Source organism: Schistocerca nitens, chromosome 5, assembly GCF_023898315.1.
Source record: "Schistocerca nitens isolate TAMUIC-IGC-003100 chromosome 5, iqSchNite1.1, whole genome shotgun sequence".
In the NCBI taxonomy this organism is placed as follows: domain Eukaryota; kingdom Metazoa; phylum Arthropoda; class Insecta; order Orthoptera; family Acrididae; genus Schistocerca; species Schistocerca nitens.
This window is the reverse complement of record NC_064618.1, coordinates 850,093,825-850,109,251: the sequence shown is the minus strand read 5'-3', so window position 1 is coordinate 850,109,251 and position 15,427 is coordinate 850,093,825. Positions and strand designations below refer to the sequence as shown.

Here is a 15,427-nt window from a genome sequence, read left to right as displayed (position 1 = left end):
GAGTCTCTTCCTTCCTCGGACACTGATAGACATTACCGGAAGTAAAAGTCGCCCAAACAACGAAAGAAACGCCGCAAGACCACTGAGAGCCTCCGCACAAGTTTGACGGCGCACACGATAACTCTTTTTCCTCTGCCACGGAGACTCGTCATCCACAAGACGGTGAGCCGTTCAGCAGAGATCGTTAGCAAGACCCGCCCCACATCCCATGGAACAGAGCACGCCCGCCGTCACCGAAGCAATTGATCCGACTTGGCCAGCGCTGCAACCTCTCACCAATGTTGAAACTGACGGATATTTTTCATGGGCGGATGACGCGGATTTACCACTCCCACCCGATGCTCAAATGAGATATGTTCCTTCGTTAGACTAACGCTAAAATGGGGGATGTTTCTACGACGACCCCTGCGACTACGCAATCCACCACGGCAACCTTCACCAGCTACGAACATATCGACAGCACGGATCCCCCACCAGGGATACCGAATAGCTACCACCAACACCAATAATATCGTCTCCCACGGTAAACTTCAACTGCTCCGCGACACACTAAGAGCAGCGGATATCGACATCGCCCTACTACAAACCTGGGGAGAAGAACTTGGTCCGGGTGTTATGGATACGAGACATACGCCGCCCATATGTAAGGGATGGAAGTTTCCGATGTCGTGTATCTCCCAACGGCCCGAGGGGTGGCCATAACAGTTGAGAGAATCAAAATCTTAAACCTCTACGCCCCATAGCTAAACGAAGGGAACGCTCCCAGTTCAACGCAGAAGATATCACGCCTTTATTTCTCGGCAGAAACGATCACCTCATTGTAGGTGGAGATTTCAACTGTGTTGTCGACCGTACAGACGAATACCCCCATTTCACCACTTGTCCACTTCGCTTCCTCGTCCGCATTCTTCGTCTCCTCGACACGGAGAGTGGTACACGATGATTGCAAAAAATGTTCAAATGGCTCTCAGCACTATGGGACATAACATCTGAGGTCATCAGTCCCCTAGAACTTAGAACTAACTACCTAACTAACCTAAGGACATCACATACATCCATGCCCGAGGCAGGATTCGAACCTGCGACCGTAGCAGTCACGCAGTTCTGAACTGAAGTGCCTAGAACCGCTCGGCCACCGCGGCGATGATTGCCCGGAGCATACACACATCACGAGGCACTCCGCCAGCCGACTCGATAGAATATATATCTCTGACGCTCTAAATCCCTTTCTCCTCGACGCGGAACTTTGACCGTCTGCCTTTTCGGATCATGACATCTACATCTGTACCATCAACCTATGTAGACAATCTACATGCTGCAGTGCAGGACCTTGGAAACTCATCGTCACGCTACTGCGGGAGGCTGAATGTCGATAACAGGTCACCGACACGTGGTACGCTTGTGTTCAACGCGTCATGCGTTACGAGACCACACTGCAATGGTAGTTCCTGTGCGCCAAACCGGCCATCCGATGCACCTGGACACACTATGTCAGAGCCATGGCCAGGTGGAATCACCACACAACAGATTTCCATTATAGCGCTCTACGCGAGCTTATGGACAATCGCCCGTCCCCGGACCGTCCAAAAGGAATTCAACGCATCAAGGAAAAGATTTTAACTTGACCAGGTACCGTGTGGAAGAAGCCATTATACCAGCACCCCGCCAAGGTAGGATTAACGGTGAAGCACTTTCTATGCCTCATATTATTCAAAATGTTCGCCGACGCCGACAGGCCTTAATTACAACTTTAGACTACCTGATGGGCGACGGCTGACGTCGCAAGCTTCCATTGGTGATGCCATCACAACACAATACAGAGGCCACTGCTAATATTGCCCAGGAGCTCCACTGTACACCAAACGCCGCGGCAGCAACCCTCCTGACTGAGGAAGTGACCACCATGACGCCCTTCACGCTGTGGCCAAAGGGTCAGTGAATCTGTGTCTGCCTTGCGGGGTAGCCGCGCGGACTAGGGCGCCTTGTCACGGCCTGTGCGGCTCCCCCCGTCGGAGGTTCCAGTTCTCCCTCAGGCATGGGTGTGTGTTGTCCTTAGCCTATGTTAGTTAGATTAAGTAGTGTGTAAATCTAGGGATCGATGACCCAGTTTGGTCCCATATGAACTTACCACAAATTTCAAAAAAAAAAAAAAAATCGGTCTCCTGGCCTGGATGGTTTACCGCTCGAGTTTTTAATAGAACCTTCCAACATTTGATGGTGACACGATGAAGGGACATGTACTGGGAACTTTTGTCCGGCGCGGCACTCTCGCCAACAAAGTTCGTGGAAGGTTTACTCATGCCAGTCCCGAAACCTGCAGGAGGAACACGACTCGATAGTTATCGTCCGATCATGTTACTCAATTGCGACATCAAGATTTTCGGACGCCTTCTAGCTGTGCGGCTCAAACATGTATTACGAGAAATTGTTTCCCACGAAAAAAAACCTTAGGCGGCGATCATAATATGCAGATTGCCCTCAGTGAATATCGAAATATGATAGCTGTGGCAACACACTCGCGACTGCCAGGCGCTTTAATCTCCATCGACTTCAATCAAGCCTTTGGCCGTGTCACTCATTCATTCCTCAATGACCTATATCTCTAACGTCGATCAGTTGTAGAATTTTGTAACACCTATTACCTTCGAGTATAATGACTTTTCTGGAGACTAGAAATCTACTCTGTAGGAATGAGCATGGGTTTCCAAAAAGAGGATCGTGTGAAACCCAGCTCGAGCTATTCGTCCACGAGACTCAGAGGGCCATAGACACGGGTTCCCAGGTAGATGCCGTGTTTCTTAACTTCCGCAAGGCGTTTTATACAGTTCCCCACAATCGTTTAATGGACAAAGTAAGAACATATGGACTCTCAGACCAATTGTGTCATTGGATTGAAGAGTTCCTAGATAACAGAACGCAGCATGTCATTCTCAATGGAGAGAAGTCTTCCGAAGTAAGACTGATTTCAGGTGTACCGCAGGGGAGTATCGTAGGACCGTTGCTATTCACAAATATATGAGATTGTGGATAACGTCTGAAGTTCACTGAGGCTTTTTGCGGATGATTCTGTAGTATATCGAGAGGTTGCAACAATGGAAAATTGTACTGAAATGCAGGAGGATCTGCAACGAACTGACGCATGGTACAGGGAATGGCAATTGAATCTCAATGTAGACAAGTGTAATGTGCTGCGAAAGCATAGAAAGAAAGATCCTTTATCGTTTAGCTACAATATAGCAGGTCAGCAACTGGAAGCAGTTAATTCCATAAATTATCTGGGAGTAGGCATTAGGAGTGATTTAAAATGGAATGACCATATAAAAGTAGTCGTCAGTAAAGGAGATGCCAGACTCAGATTCATTGGAAGAATCCTAAGGAAATGCAGTCCGAAAACAAAGGAAGTAGGTTACAGTACACTTGTTCGCCCACTGCTTGAATACTGCTCACCGGTGTGGGATCCGTGCCAGATAGGCTCAATAGAAGAGATAGAGAAGATCCAACGGAGAGCGGCGCGCTTCTTTACGGGATCATTTACTAATCGCGAGAGCGTTACGGAGGTGATAGATAAACTCCAGTGGAAGACTCTGCAAGAGAGACGCTCAATAGCTCGGTACGGGCTTTTGTTGAAGTTCCGAGGACATACCTTCACCGAGGAGTGAAGCAGTATACTGCTCCATCCTACATATATCTCCCGAAGAGACCATGAGGATAAAATCAAAGAGATTAGAGCCCACACAGAGGCATACCGGCAATCTTTCTTTCCACGAACAGTACGAGACTGGAATAGAAGGGAGAACCGATAGAGGTACTCAAGGTACCCTCCGCCACACACCGTCAGGTGGCTTGCGAAGTATTGATGTAGATGTAGATGCAGTGATGTACAGGATGCCAATTCCCCTGTCGTTCACGCGCGTCACTGTGCGGCTCCTTCCAGGGGCAACGACATGGCGTCTCGTCAATGGCTGACTTACAGAAGCTATACGTATCGAACGCTCAGTACGGCAGAGTTTCCCACTGTCGACGGTGCTTTATGCCGTTGCGATGGAACCATTCATTTGCGGATTACAACGACACTTGACAGGTATTCCACTCTGGGACCATGTGTTCCGCTGCCGAGCCCACGCGGACGGCTCTGGTCGTACGTTCAGTGGCCGACGTACAAGCTACGATGCAATGGATTACAGTTCAGGGGCAGGGAGCGCTATGAACGTCGCAGAATCATCTGCCATGAAGATAGGCTGTAGCCTTCCCTCAGAGAGCGTAGCCCCCTTTCAGCTGGTGTAGAACCTTCGCTGTTTCGGCTTTGTGTAAACGCGAGACATTGGCCGCACGTTGGTGATCAATTTCAACGCATCCGGGAAAACATACAGAATCACCTATTACGTGAATATGTCACGTTCGTCAATACCCATCTGGCAACCCGGACACCCCACATCGCGCAGATTCTGCCCATCATTGCGACAATGGCGGCCGGACTACAGGCGGCTTTCGGCTATTTTATGTTCCGAATACATCTTCAAAGTCCAGTATAATGCCCTCACCTTACCGAAGCGGGATGGTGGCCTCGACGTGAGAGCCAGGACCACGGTACCTGCTCCGGTTATGGGAAAGCCAAAATGGTAGTTTCACTGGAATGTTGAACACCGAGTTCGCATCTGTTTTGAGACGCCCACCGACGTCTTTGGCACACATCCCACCTCCGATGTAGCACCTCGGCCGTTTCTTTTTGGAAAACAGCTACGTATGATTCGAGCTCCCCAGGACCAGGAAGACGACCACCCGCGACATCTACCGCATTCTACGAAGATACCCACCCCGAAACGTCACCGCCAGGTTTCATGGCCTACAGTTTCGAAAACGATCCGTCAACCATACCACACCACTGACAGCACCGCGACGTGATACCTTCTCGTCAACGGCAAATATACTACAAGACAGAAACTGCATCGCATCGCGCTGGTGGGCTCACACGCTTCCCTCGTGCACTGTCGAAGATACAGATTTGCTCCGTTTTGAGTATGGGGCAGCAGCAGCTGTCTGGACCCTCGCACAGAAGATTGTGGCTTTCTATCTCCGAGCACCCCCATATCACGTCTTTCCTACCATCTGATATAACCTGACACGACTACTTTCCATCGTCTAAGTGGCACGTCATCACATGGATCAGTGGCATGGCTATCAACTACCTCTTCCGGAACGACATCGACGATCCGGTGGACTTGGACACGTCTCCATGTACACCACCACATCTTTCGCCGACATCGACACTATCGGGCCACTTTCGCGAACTATATACCGAGTATTTTCGCCAAACCGCCTCGGAGCTGGAATCTCGACGAAACGTGACGGTCAAGAATGGACGATCCCACGTTCCACTTCTGATGATCCATGACAGAATGGTCGTTGTTTTGACGGCGTGACGAAGTTGAGCATGGCGCAGCAGGTCTTCTTTCACTTTTTTTTCTCCTTACACATGTTTGTTATTGGATGAGTCTGTATCTGGAGCCTATTTGTTTTCTTGCTCATGTGATCTCCTAAAAAAAAGAAAAAATCATGATGTTTAGAAACTATACTTATTTAAGTTTCCAAAAAAGGAAGAATGTTGAGAAAATATACTTATTTACGTTTTCAAGAAGTATTGCTTTATTTTATGAAGAACGTCCTCTTCTATTTTCAAACAATAGAGACTTTTATTTTTTTCTCGTTACCTGCGATATTTTGCTCATGCAGTAGGTGTTTACTTTTTTGTTCTCTACAAGAAAAATAGCGGCTAAGGCTGCACACTTAAAGCGGAAAATTCCGGTTGGATTCCAGGTCCAGTAAAAATATTCGTTCGTCGTTATTGGATTTATTTCAATGTTCGATTGCGCCTGGGACCCCTTACGTCATGAATACTCGTGTATACTGTCGCTCAACCAAAAGTGGAGTATGTTCTTTTGAACACGTCCGAAAGAAGAGATACCTCACATACGTGCTCCTGTATCATCGGTTTCATTCCAAAAATAGCACTATCAAACCAACGGGTGTGAATCTCGTTTTCTTTTCGAAGAAATAATCAGCGATTTGTGACAAGACTTGAAGGCTTCCGGTCGTTCGTAGTACGCAAACTTAAAATCTCGTTTGTTTACTAACATTAGAGAGCTGAGGTCAACAAAAGATAGCAAAAGATTAAGGACAGTATGAAACCCGGTTAAAAAATAGATAACGTTTAAGAAAAGAGAATTAACGGCACTTAACGAAGAATCCCATTCACTCCGATGAGCGATGGAGGTGTGTCAACGCGCGAACACCTGCATACACTGGCACAGCCGGGTTCGTTCAGGTGTGTTGTCGCCCGAGGTCGTTTCCTCCATCTGACCAAATAAATACAGACAGACTTTCTTAAGAATGTGACTCAGCAGAATAGAGCAGTGTTGACATAAGCCGCGCAGAGTGGCCACGTGGTTTAAGGCGCCATGCGTGGCCGCTCCCGCCGGAGGTTACACTCCTCCCTCGGGAATGGGTCTGTGTGTTGTTCTTAGTCTAAGTTAGTTTAAACAGTGTGTAAATCTAGGGACCGATGATCTCAGCAGTTTGGTCCCTTAGGAATTTACACACATTTGAACATTTGTTAACATAACGTACTGGTGATCCAGTCTTAGGTTTCGGTAAATCGCTTAAGGCCAATGCCGGGTTGGTTCCTTTACAAGGGCTCGGACGATTTGCTTTCCCCTCTTTCCCCAATGCGAGTTTCTACTTCGTCTCTAATTATCTCATCGCCGAAGGGACGTTAAACCCTAATGTTCTTTCGTTTCTTAAGAATACGCTTTATCCTGGTACAGTATATAACTTTCTTATTCCTGTGTTCATTGACATTGGGTGCACATTGTTGTTGAACTGGAAAAACAGCAACAACGATGACGTTTAATGTCTTCTAATGAAATGGTACGGTTTGTGTCTGCGGGCATGGCAACAAATTTTTTGACAGACCCATCCGTTGATTTCGATTCGTTGTATCTATACGTACTGCAATTCGATTCGTCTACTCCATCTCCGTAAAACTGAGTTTCGAAGCCAACATCTGTCTTAAAATCTGTGGACTAGTGGCCCCTAATAGCTCCCAGTTTTTCATTGTCTACGAGAGGCAGTTACTTGGATTTACCCTCGGTTCAAACTTTACTTTCTTCATTTGTTAATGCGGTTTTCTTATCTATCTGTCGCCAAAAAATTGAAATTTTTGAACGTGAGTTACTTTTTCTTTTGTGGCTGAAATTATGAGATATTTAAAAGCGGCTTCTTACGTTACGCGTTTAGAGTATAGTGCTGGTGGTTGGATGTTGACGCAACTCTCGACGAGAAAGTTCTTTAGTCAATTTAATCTCACGCTGCATATAGTTTTATTTACACAATAGGTGTCTAACCATTTGCAAGAAATGCCGCTGGGAACAGGATCGTTCGTAGAATTAAGACTAGACAAAACAGTCCTGTGACTACAGGTCACGTAAAGCATTGTTAATCGGCTACGTGATGCAGGGATAGTCTGTGCACACTGACCCTACGATGCGATGTGCTTCAAGGGACCACTAAGGGGTCTCGACAGGGGCGGGAGGTGCCTCTGTGTGACATCCGGGTCCTGTCAAACAGCTGCACGATTGTTATGGCGACCGACGTCGTTGATATCGTGAACAGGAGCAGTACGCATCACACTTGTCACTTGTCTGCACCTTCCAGCTTCAACCTGTTTGCTCCAGAGAAGGATGCACTCCGCGGGAATCAGTACGTGGATGACAGAGACATTATTTGTGCAGCAAGATGTTGACGCTGACGTGTACCACCATAGTATATGGCCCTTCCCAGAAAGGTGGCTTGATGCTGTCGCCTTGAACGCAGATATGTTGAAAAATAGGGATTCTTAGCCAAAAGAATGGGGAATAATATCGTGTATTGGCATCATGAATAAAACCAACCTGGTTTCAGAAAAAAAAACTGTGTTGCATTACTTATTGAACGCCCCATCTATAAATAAAAAATGTATCAGAATGGTAGCACACACACATTGATGAGCCAGAACGTCAACCATCACCTTCTCAATACCTCGTTGGGCCACCTTTGAAACGCTTTGCAGAAGCGGTTCTGCGTGACATGCGTTGGACACATCCTCGCTACCTTTCCAGAGCTACTTGGCACCAAACAAACGAAACTGTGGGTACTACTCTCTTGTCGCACATACTCTGGACTTGGCACGAATTCCACTATAAATCTGAATTTAAGAATTCCACATGATAATGAAAGGAATACAAGGTATTACTCATTTATCGTCGGTACCTTCCCTTTTTTAAAAAAATGGTGGTGCCAAAGTAGCTGCGAACGCATTAATTTTCTTCAGTACTGGTTGCACAAAGCATAGTGAAGCTATGCAGCAGCAAAAGTACAAATTTTTACACGCGTTTAGCGTCTAAACGTGTTCATTATGGAATGTTCCACGTAATATTGAGTAAATCACTTGATGAAATTTGACGTACATGCTCGGTGCTACTCACAATTGTTCATAACAGGTGCGTGCAGCCTGGGATATACGAGGGTCGCTCAATAGGTAATGCCCCACATTAAAAAAAAAACGTTTATATACATAGACAAAGGTACTTGTTGGTGCTTCACATTTGATGTTTGTTCTGTGTGCCGGTGAAGTTGCAAACCGTTCTGGCAGATGGCAGAGCTGTAGTACAGCGTCAAAAATGGCGTCTACATACGACTCACGTTACAAGCAGCGTGCTGTAATTGAATTCTTGTGTGCAGAAAAAGAAATCGTAGTGAACATCCATAAAAGTTTGTGTGCAGAATACTGCGATGCTGCAGTTGGCAGGAGTACAATTGGGCGATGAGTAGAGAAAGTTACAGCCTCAGGAAATGCAGAAACTGAGCTCCATGATCAGCCACGCTCGGGACGTCCTGTCACAAACACTGCTCCAGACATGCTGGATCGTGCGGATGCCGTCATTCGTGCCGACCGGCGCATCACAACTCGACAATTGGCTCTACAGTTGTCGGTCAGCATAAGAAGTGCGTCTACAATGATGGAGACTCTTGGATATTCAAAGAGGAGTTCACGATGGGTTCCACGAACGCTCACAGTGGACCAAGAGATTCAAATAAAGGCCATTTCATCTGAATTGTTGGAGCGTTTTGAGACCAAGGATCGTCGCTGGGGACGAAAGCTGGGTACACCACTTTGCTCCAGAAACAAAAAGGCAGTCCATGGAGAGGCATCATCCTTATTCACCACAAAATAAGAATTTCAAGACAACCCACTCTGCCGGAAAAGTCATGGTGTCAGTCTTCTGGGATTGTGACGTGGATGTGATGCCAAGAGGCTCAAGCATCAATTCAGAGGCATACGTGAAGACTCTGAATAAACTCAAGAACCGTTTCCGAATTGTTCGATTGGACAATAATCCAGCAGAAATCTTGCCCCAACACGATAATGCACGCCCACACACAAGTCTGAGAACCCGCGAATAAGTCGCCAAATTGGGTTGGATATCGTTGCCTCATTCACCCTACAGTCCAGACCTGGCACCGTCGGACTTCCATCTCTTTGGGCCGCTTGAAGGTTCTCTACGGGAAACATACTTTGAAGATGACGCGAGTCTCCGTCATGCAGTGAAGACATGGCTACGCCTACAGGACAAGAGCTTTTACCAGCAGAGAATACGTGCTCTTCCACATCGTTGGCGTACGACCATAGTACGTGTTGGAGACTACGTAGAAAAATACGACATGGACAAGACATTTTGGTGTATATCGACACAAAATTCTGACTCTTAACAATAAATATGTTCTGAGAAAAAAATTTGGGGCATTACTTATTGGACGAGCCTCGTATATTCGCTAATAAACAGCAGAACTACAGATTAACGGTTGTAGGACGATCAAATAAGTCTCTCTCTAAAACTTGCGTTACCTGCGAAGAATGGCTGGTTGTAGCCTGGGGGACGAAGGAGTCTGTCGCTGTTTCCCGACGCCACCAGACGCCTTGGACAAGCGGTGCCTGAATGTACTCATGTTCATACACGTTAGCATATTGCGTGGGCTTTTTACAGTGTAATATGGTTTCCTATGTCCCCCACCCGCGTTATTTACTCTATCGTATTTTCGTAACAGAGTAAAGCGGCTAGTAGAATTAAGTTTGCCGTACGTTCTAATGTGTTCTTTGCAATTAGGCGCAGAATTACGTTATAGTCCTCATGTGTGTCGTCGCACAAAACCGACAAGTTGCGTTGTTTACTGATGAGAAGAGAAATTTACATCCGGAACACATGTAAGATTTATTTACATCTGACTTTGTTATGCTTGTATTTCGAATGTAAATAAATGAAAGTAGCCAGCTGAAATTCGTATCTCAAACAATACTTGTATGTCCGGACGTATTGAAATTATTCTTTGGAATGATTTAACTTTAAGGGGAGGTTTACTATCTTTCGGTTCAGAAAATCGATTTTTTTTAAATTGCATTTTTGGATCCATAAAAGCGTTTAGAATCCACCCCTGAAACGGTTTTTCCTATTACGGAACGGAAATGTTTGTTATTCGCGGTTGAACAAAAAAATTCATCTGCCTGACATCGGCCTTTTTCACGCACCAGTTTTTTTTTTCCTTTCGGAGGACGAGTTTTTGTACCGTTGCTTGGGAGGAAACACACAAAATTCAAATGAAAGCATTTGCATTCTGGTGCGAAGACTGTGGAGATTGCAACTTTCCTGGCAGTGAGCAGCTTCAACGAAGGGTATTCAGCAATTCTGAAGACCAGGACAACGGTGGACGTCACCCTGGGACCCTCTTCGACGCTGTTCGCCAAACATTCGGACGACCACCGGATTCAAGCGGCCAAAAACCGCTTGCCACCGGCCGTACGAGCGGCTCTGGAGCAGCGCAGGATGGTCCAGATCGAGCAGAACGCCCTCTATGAGGAAGAGGAAGGACTAGTTTATGGACCCGGAATAGCAGTATGGACGTAAGTCGCATAGTATTGCATTTATATGTAGTCAAAACTTCACACGCGTTTTTCTCGAAATGACTTCGTTTTATCGCGCGGTTTGGTAAATTCATATGTACGGAACCGATTGGCATGATTCTTTGTTTCTGGCGATGCTAACTAAATTGTCTAGGAGTTCTACCACTTGTATTCCGATCCATCGACTATAAATATTCTTACTTGGCCGACGAAGTCGAAACATCGATTAAAAAAAACCTATTTTTTCCAAAAGGCCGCCATTTTGTATCCTATGGTCCAAATAACTTAATTTAAGTAAAACTCCTAAATAATCTTGTATACTTCCCTAACGTCAACTCAATTTTGATTTCAGACGAGCCGGCTGACCTGTGACATACCGCGCGTGGAGGTCTACATCGAAATTTTGTTTGGTTCCGACGGTGCGTCTGCCTTTAATCTTCGACATTTCCGGTCGAAAAAATTCCAGTTTGTAGAGGAAATATCAATAAACCTTTTGAGCAAATTTGACATTGATATCTATAACATATCCCGAGAAAAAAAATCTGAAAGAACGTGCTTATTTCGGGCCAAAGATAGTAAACCACCTCTTAATATGAATCTACTGACACAGCTACAACATTAAATTGAAAATGTTTCTTGTTGAAAATGTGATACTGCGCAACGCACGATGTCTGCGCTCTGGCTGACATGCATCTGGAGGGATTTTGCGGTGACGAATTTATCTGGTACACTGAAAAGAAAAGCATTTAAAATTCCGCTCGTAGGAAGCATAGTGTTAGGTGTCGCAGAGATGCACAATTACAAGTTTGGGCAGCCATGGGAGGAAAGATGTGGATAGTTATTGGCTTAGGTTAAAGAAACCGTTAAACTATCGTGTCATTGTGTTTGGAGCTTATGGGCGCTCAAAGGCGAGGTTATCAGCGCCCTTAAAACAAACGAATGGTGGTTAAAATCTCGAAATTTGTTCCACACTCACGCTCTCCAATCGACCACACGATCACTCTACCTCACATGCTCTAAACGAAGGAAGAGTGAAAGCAGCTATACATGAGGTTAAAACACAATTAAAACGGTAATGGAGGTAAAAGAAATGCACAGCTAAACGTCACTGACTTACTACGTACAAAAAATATGGATGAGCCAGCCACCCTGTTAACACATTAAAACCATATCCCTAAAATCTTGGGAAAAATTTTGGACAGTTGGCCAAACTTTAAAACTCGAAACACATTCATTTGAGCGTTACTTAACATAGAGAGCAGATCCGTCGCAAATTCGCCGCGGTCCGCTGGTCGGAAAATAAAACACAGTCCAATAAAATGTGGTGCATAGTGATTTGTACGCTACCAGCACCGCACATTGGAAAGTCCTCTCGCCGGAGCAGGAAGCTACATCATAGGGCTGTGGCGTTCAGGAAGACGACTGAGGACCACCTCGTCCCGTCGATGTACGCCACGGCCGCATTGTGAGCTTTGCTAGACGGAGCTCGTTGTTTGTCACTTCCAGCCACTTACGTTCCCACCGGCGCAAGACTCTGCAGCTCAACAGCGGGGCCACAGCATGCAGGGGAACGGGGCACTGAGGTAGCTGAGGATCAAGACACTCCTCCTTGGGTGCTCGATCTGCCTCTTCATTCCCCACAATACCCGTGTGCCCTGGCACAGAGTAAAAAGACGCCTCCTTCCCCAGCCGTTATAGTTGGACGAGGGCATCCTGGATATTCTGGACTACTTTGTCTGCTGGGTACAAATGTTTCACAGAGTGAAGAGCACTCAGAGTATACTAACAGACAAGAAATTTAGAACTGGAAGAACGTCTCTATCTGCTCCAGTGCCCGCTAGACCGCATATAATTCTGCGTCGAAGCCAGTTAAGTCTTGAGGTAGTCGGATCTTGAGGGCCCGATCCGGGAAAACGACTTACGCTATCCTCCAGTTGCAGTAAAAATGTAGGGGGTTCCACAATTACAGGCATGTAAGGGTTGTAGAGGGGTCTCAGTAGACAAACTTTTGATGAGGATACCTTGTGAGGAAATGTACCGTTTGGATAAAGAATAAATTTTAAGATCGGATCACATTCCAGTTTCCACCTTTACGGTGAGCACACAAGCTGAGAGGAGGGCGCCGACGTCAATACCTGTTGTAATTATGGCGTCACATAACGCCTTCGTCCGACTACAGCAACAGCTGCGAGAAACTGGTGCGTTCGCAGCTATGAGGGCTGACTGTGCTGCTCCACGAGTTTGAAGAGTGCGTCCTCCGTCACGTAGAAGAGAACACGACGACGAGAACCACACTCAATGCCCACGCCGTGGTGTCCTGTAGAGCATACACGTCAGACAGACGTCATAGTCTCAGCGGTGTGCCTACCGTAAACCGGGACATTTGAAAGCGATCATATCTTCAGACTTAGTTTACATCAAAGCAGCACACTTGCGGACATGGATTCCTCGTCAAAACTTCATCTACCAAGTCCCGCTTACAACCCTTAGACGGCTGTAATAGGATTTATGAAGCATTCTGTATAATCACGGCAGTAAACTGAAGGCGCACATACACTATCTGATCAAAAGTATCAGGACACCTGGATAAAAATGACTTATCAAGTTCGTGGCGCCCTCCATCGGTAATGCTGGAATTCAACATGGTGTTGGCCCACCCTTAGCCTTGATGACAGCTTCCACTCTCGCAGTTACTGGAAGATATCTTGGGGAATGGCTGCCCATTCTTCATGGAGTGCTGCAGTGAGGAGAGGTATCGATGTCGGTCCGTGAGGCCTGGCACGAAGTCAGCGTTCCAAAACATCCCAAAGATGTTCTATAGGATTCAGGTCAGGACTCTGTGCAGGCTAGTCCATTACAGGGATGTTATTGTCGTGTAACCACTCCGCCACAAGCCGTGCATTATGAACAGGTGCTCGATCGTGTTAAAAGATGCAATCGCTATCCTCGGATTGCTCTTCAACAGTGGGAAACAAGAAGGTGCTTAAAACATCAGTGTAGGCCTGTGCTGTGATAGTGCCACGCAGAACAACAATGGGTGCAAGCCCCCTCAATGCAAAACATGACCACACCATAACAACACCTCCTCCGAATTTTACTATTGGCACTACACACGCTGGTAGATTACGTTCACCAGGCATTCGCCATACCTACACCCTTCCATCGGATCGCCACATAGTGTACCATGATTCGTTCACTCCACACAACGTTTTCCCACTGTTAAATCGTCCAGTGTTTACGCTCCTTACACCAAGCGAGGTGTCGTTTGGCATTTACCGGTGTGATGTGTGGCTCATGACCAGCCGCTTCACCATGAAATCCAAGTTCACTCACCTCCCGCCTAACTGTGATGGTACTTGCAGTGGATCTTGATGCATGTGGAATTCCTATGTGACGGTATGGATAGATGTCTGCCTATTACACATTACGACCCTGTTCAACTGTCTGCGGTCTCTGTCAGTCAACAGACGAGTACAGCCTGTTCGCTTTTGTGCTGTACGTGTCCCTTCACGTTTTCCACTTCACTATCGCATGTGAAACAGTGGATCTAGGGATTTTAGGAGTGTGGGAATCTCGCGTGCAGACGTATGACACAAGTGACACCCTATCACCTGACCATGTTCGAAGTCCGAGAGTTCCGCAGAGCACCCCACTCTGTTCTCTCACGATGTCTAATGGCTACTGAGGACATTCATATGGAGTACTTGGCAGTAGCTGGCAGCACAATGCACCCAATATGAAAAACGTATGTTTTTGGGGGTTTCCGGATACCTTTGATCGCATAGTATGTAAGACGTATGCTTTGCCGGCGATGGGCGAGGCATGGCAGAGTCTCTGACTAGAGAGTAGTATGTCGTTACTTGTTGCTTGTCGTTAGTCTGCGCTTGTCTGCGCGAGTCGACAGTAGTCTTGGGTAGTCGTGAGTCGGCGGGAGTCGGCGCGTGTCGGCTGTGTGCTCTGCTCGGGACTCTGGTCAGGACTCTGGAGGATGAGTATTGTTGTAGAAGGTAAAGAAGCAGCCTTGCTCATATCTAATAATGTATGTTAATTGTCATTTAACTTGTTCCAAAAAAATGCCCCAATAATAATTTTTACAATATAAAGTAACTTTTTTTTAAGGAAAGCATTCATTTCAATTTAAAGAATATTTCCAATGCATGATCATTCCTTCCAAGAATCAGAAAAAAAATATACGCCAGCATTGCACGAAGCTGTGTCGAAAATTATTATGTAAGAGCAGATATATTTGCAGTTTTTATTGAAGTAAGAATTTTTGCTTTTTTATTCAAAAAACAGGGCCGAAGGGCAGCGTTGCTGTCCTTATAAAATTTACCAGGTTACCAATTTTTTTAATTATTATTTCGGTGTTTAGGAATAGAATTTTGTGGTTACATTAAATGTGAATGCATTTCTGCACACAGATTATAAATGGGAGCC

At 46.1% G+C, this 15,427-nt stretch overlaps 1 long non-coding RNA gene across 1 annotated transcript; it reads left to right on the top strand.

Moving 5' to 3' along the window:
- Positions 1-10,643: 10,643 nt before the first annotated feature.
- Positions 10,644-11,492, top strand: LOC126260905 (uncharacterized). Its single transcript, XR_007546660.1, has 2 exons — positions 10,644-10,990; positions 11,343-11,492. It is a non-coding gene; the product is annotated as an uncharacterized LOC126260905 (long non-coding RNA).
- Positions 11,493-15,427: the final 3,935 nt, after the last annotated feature.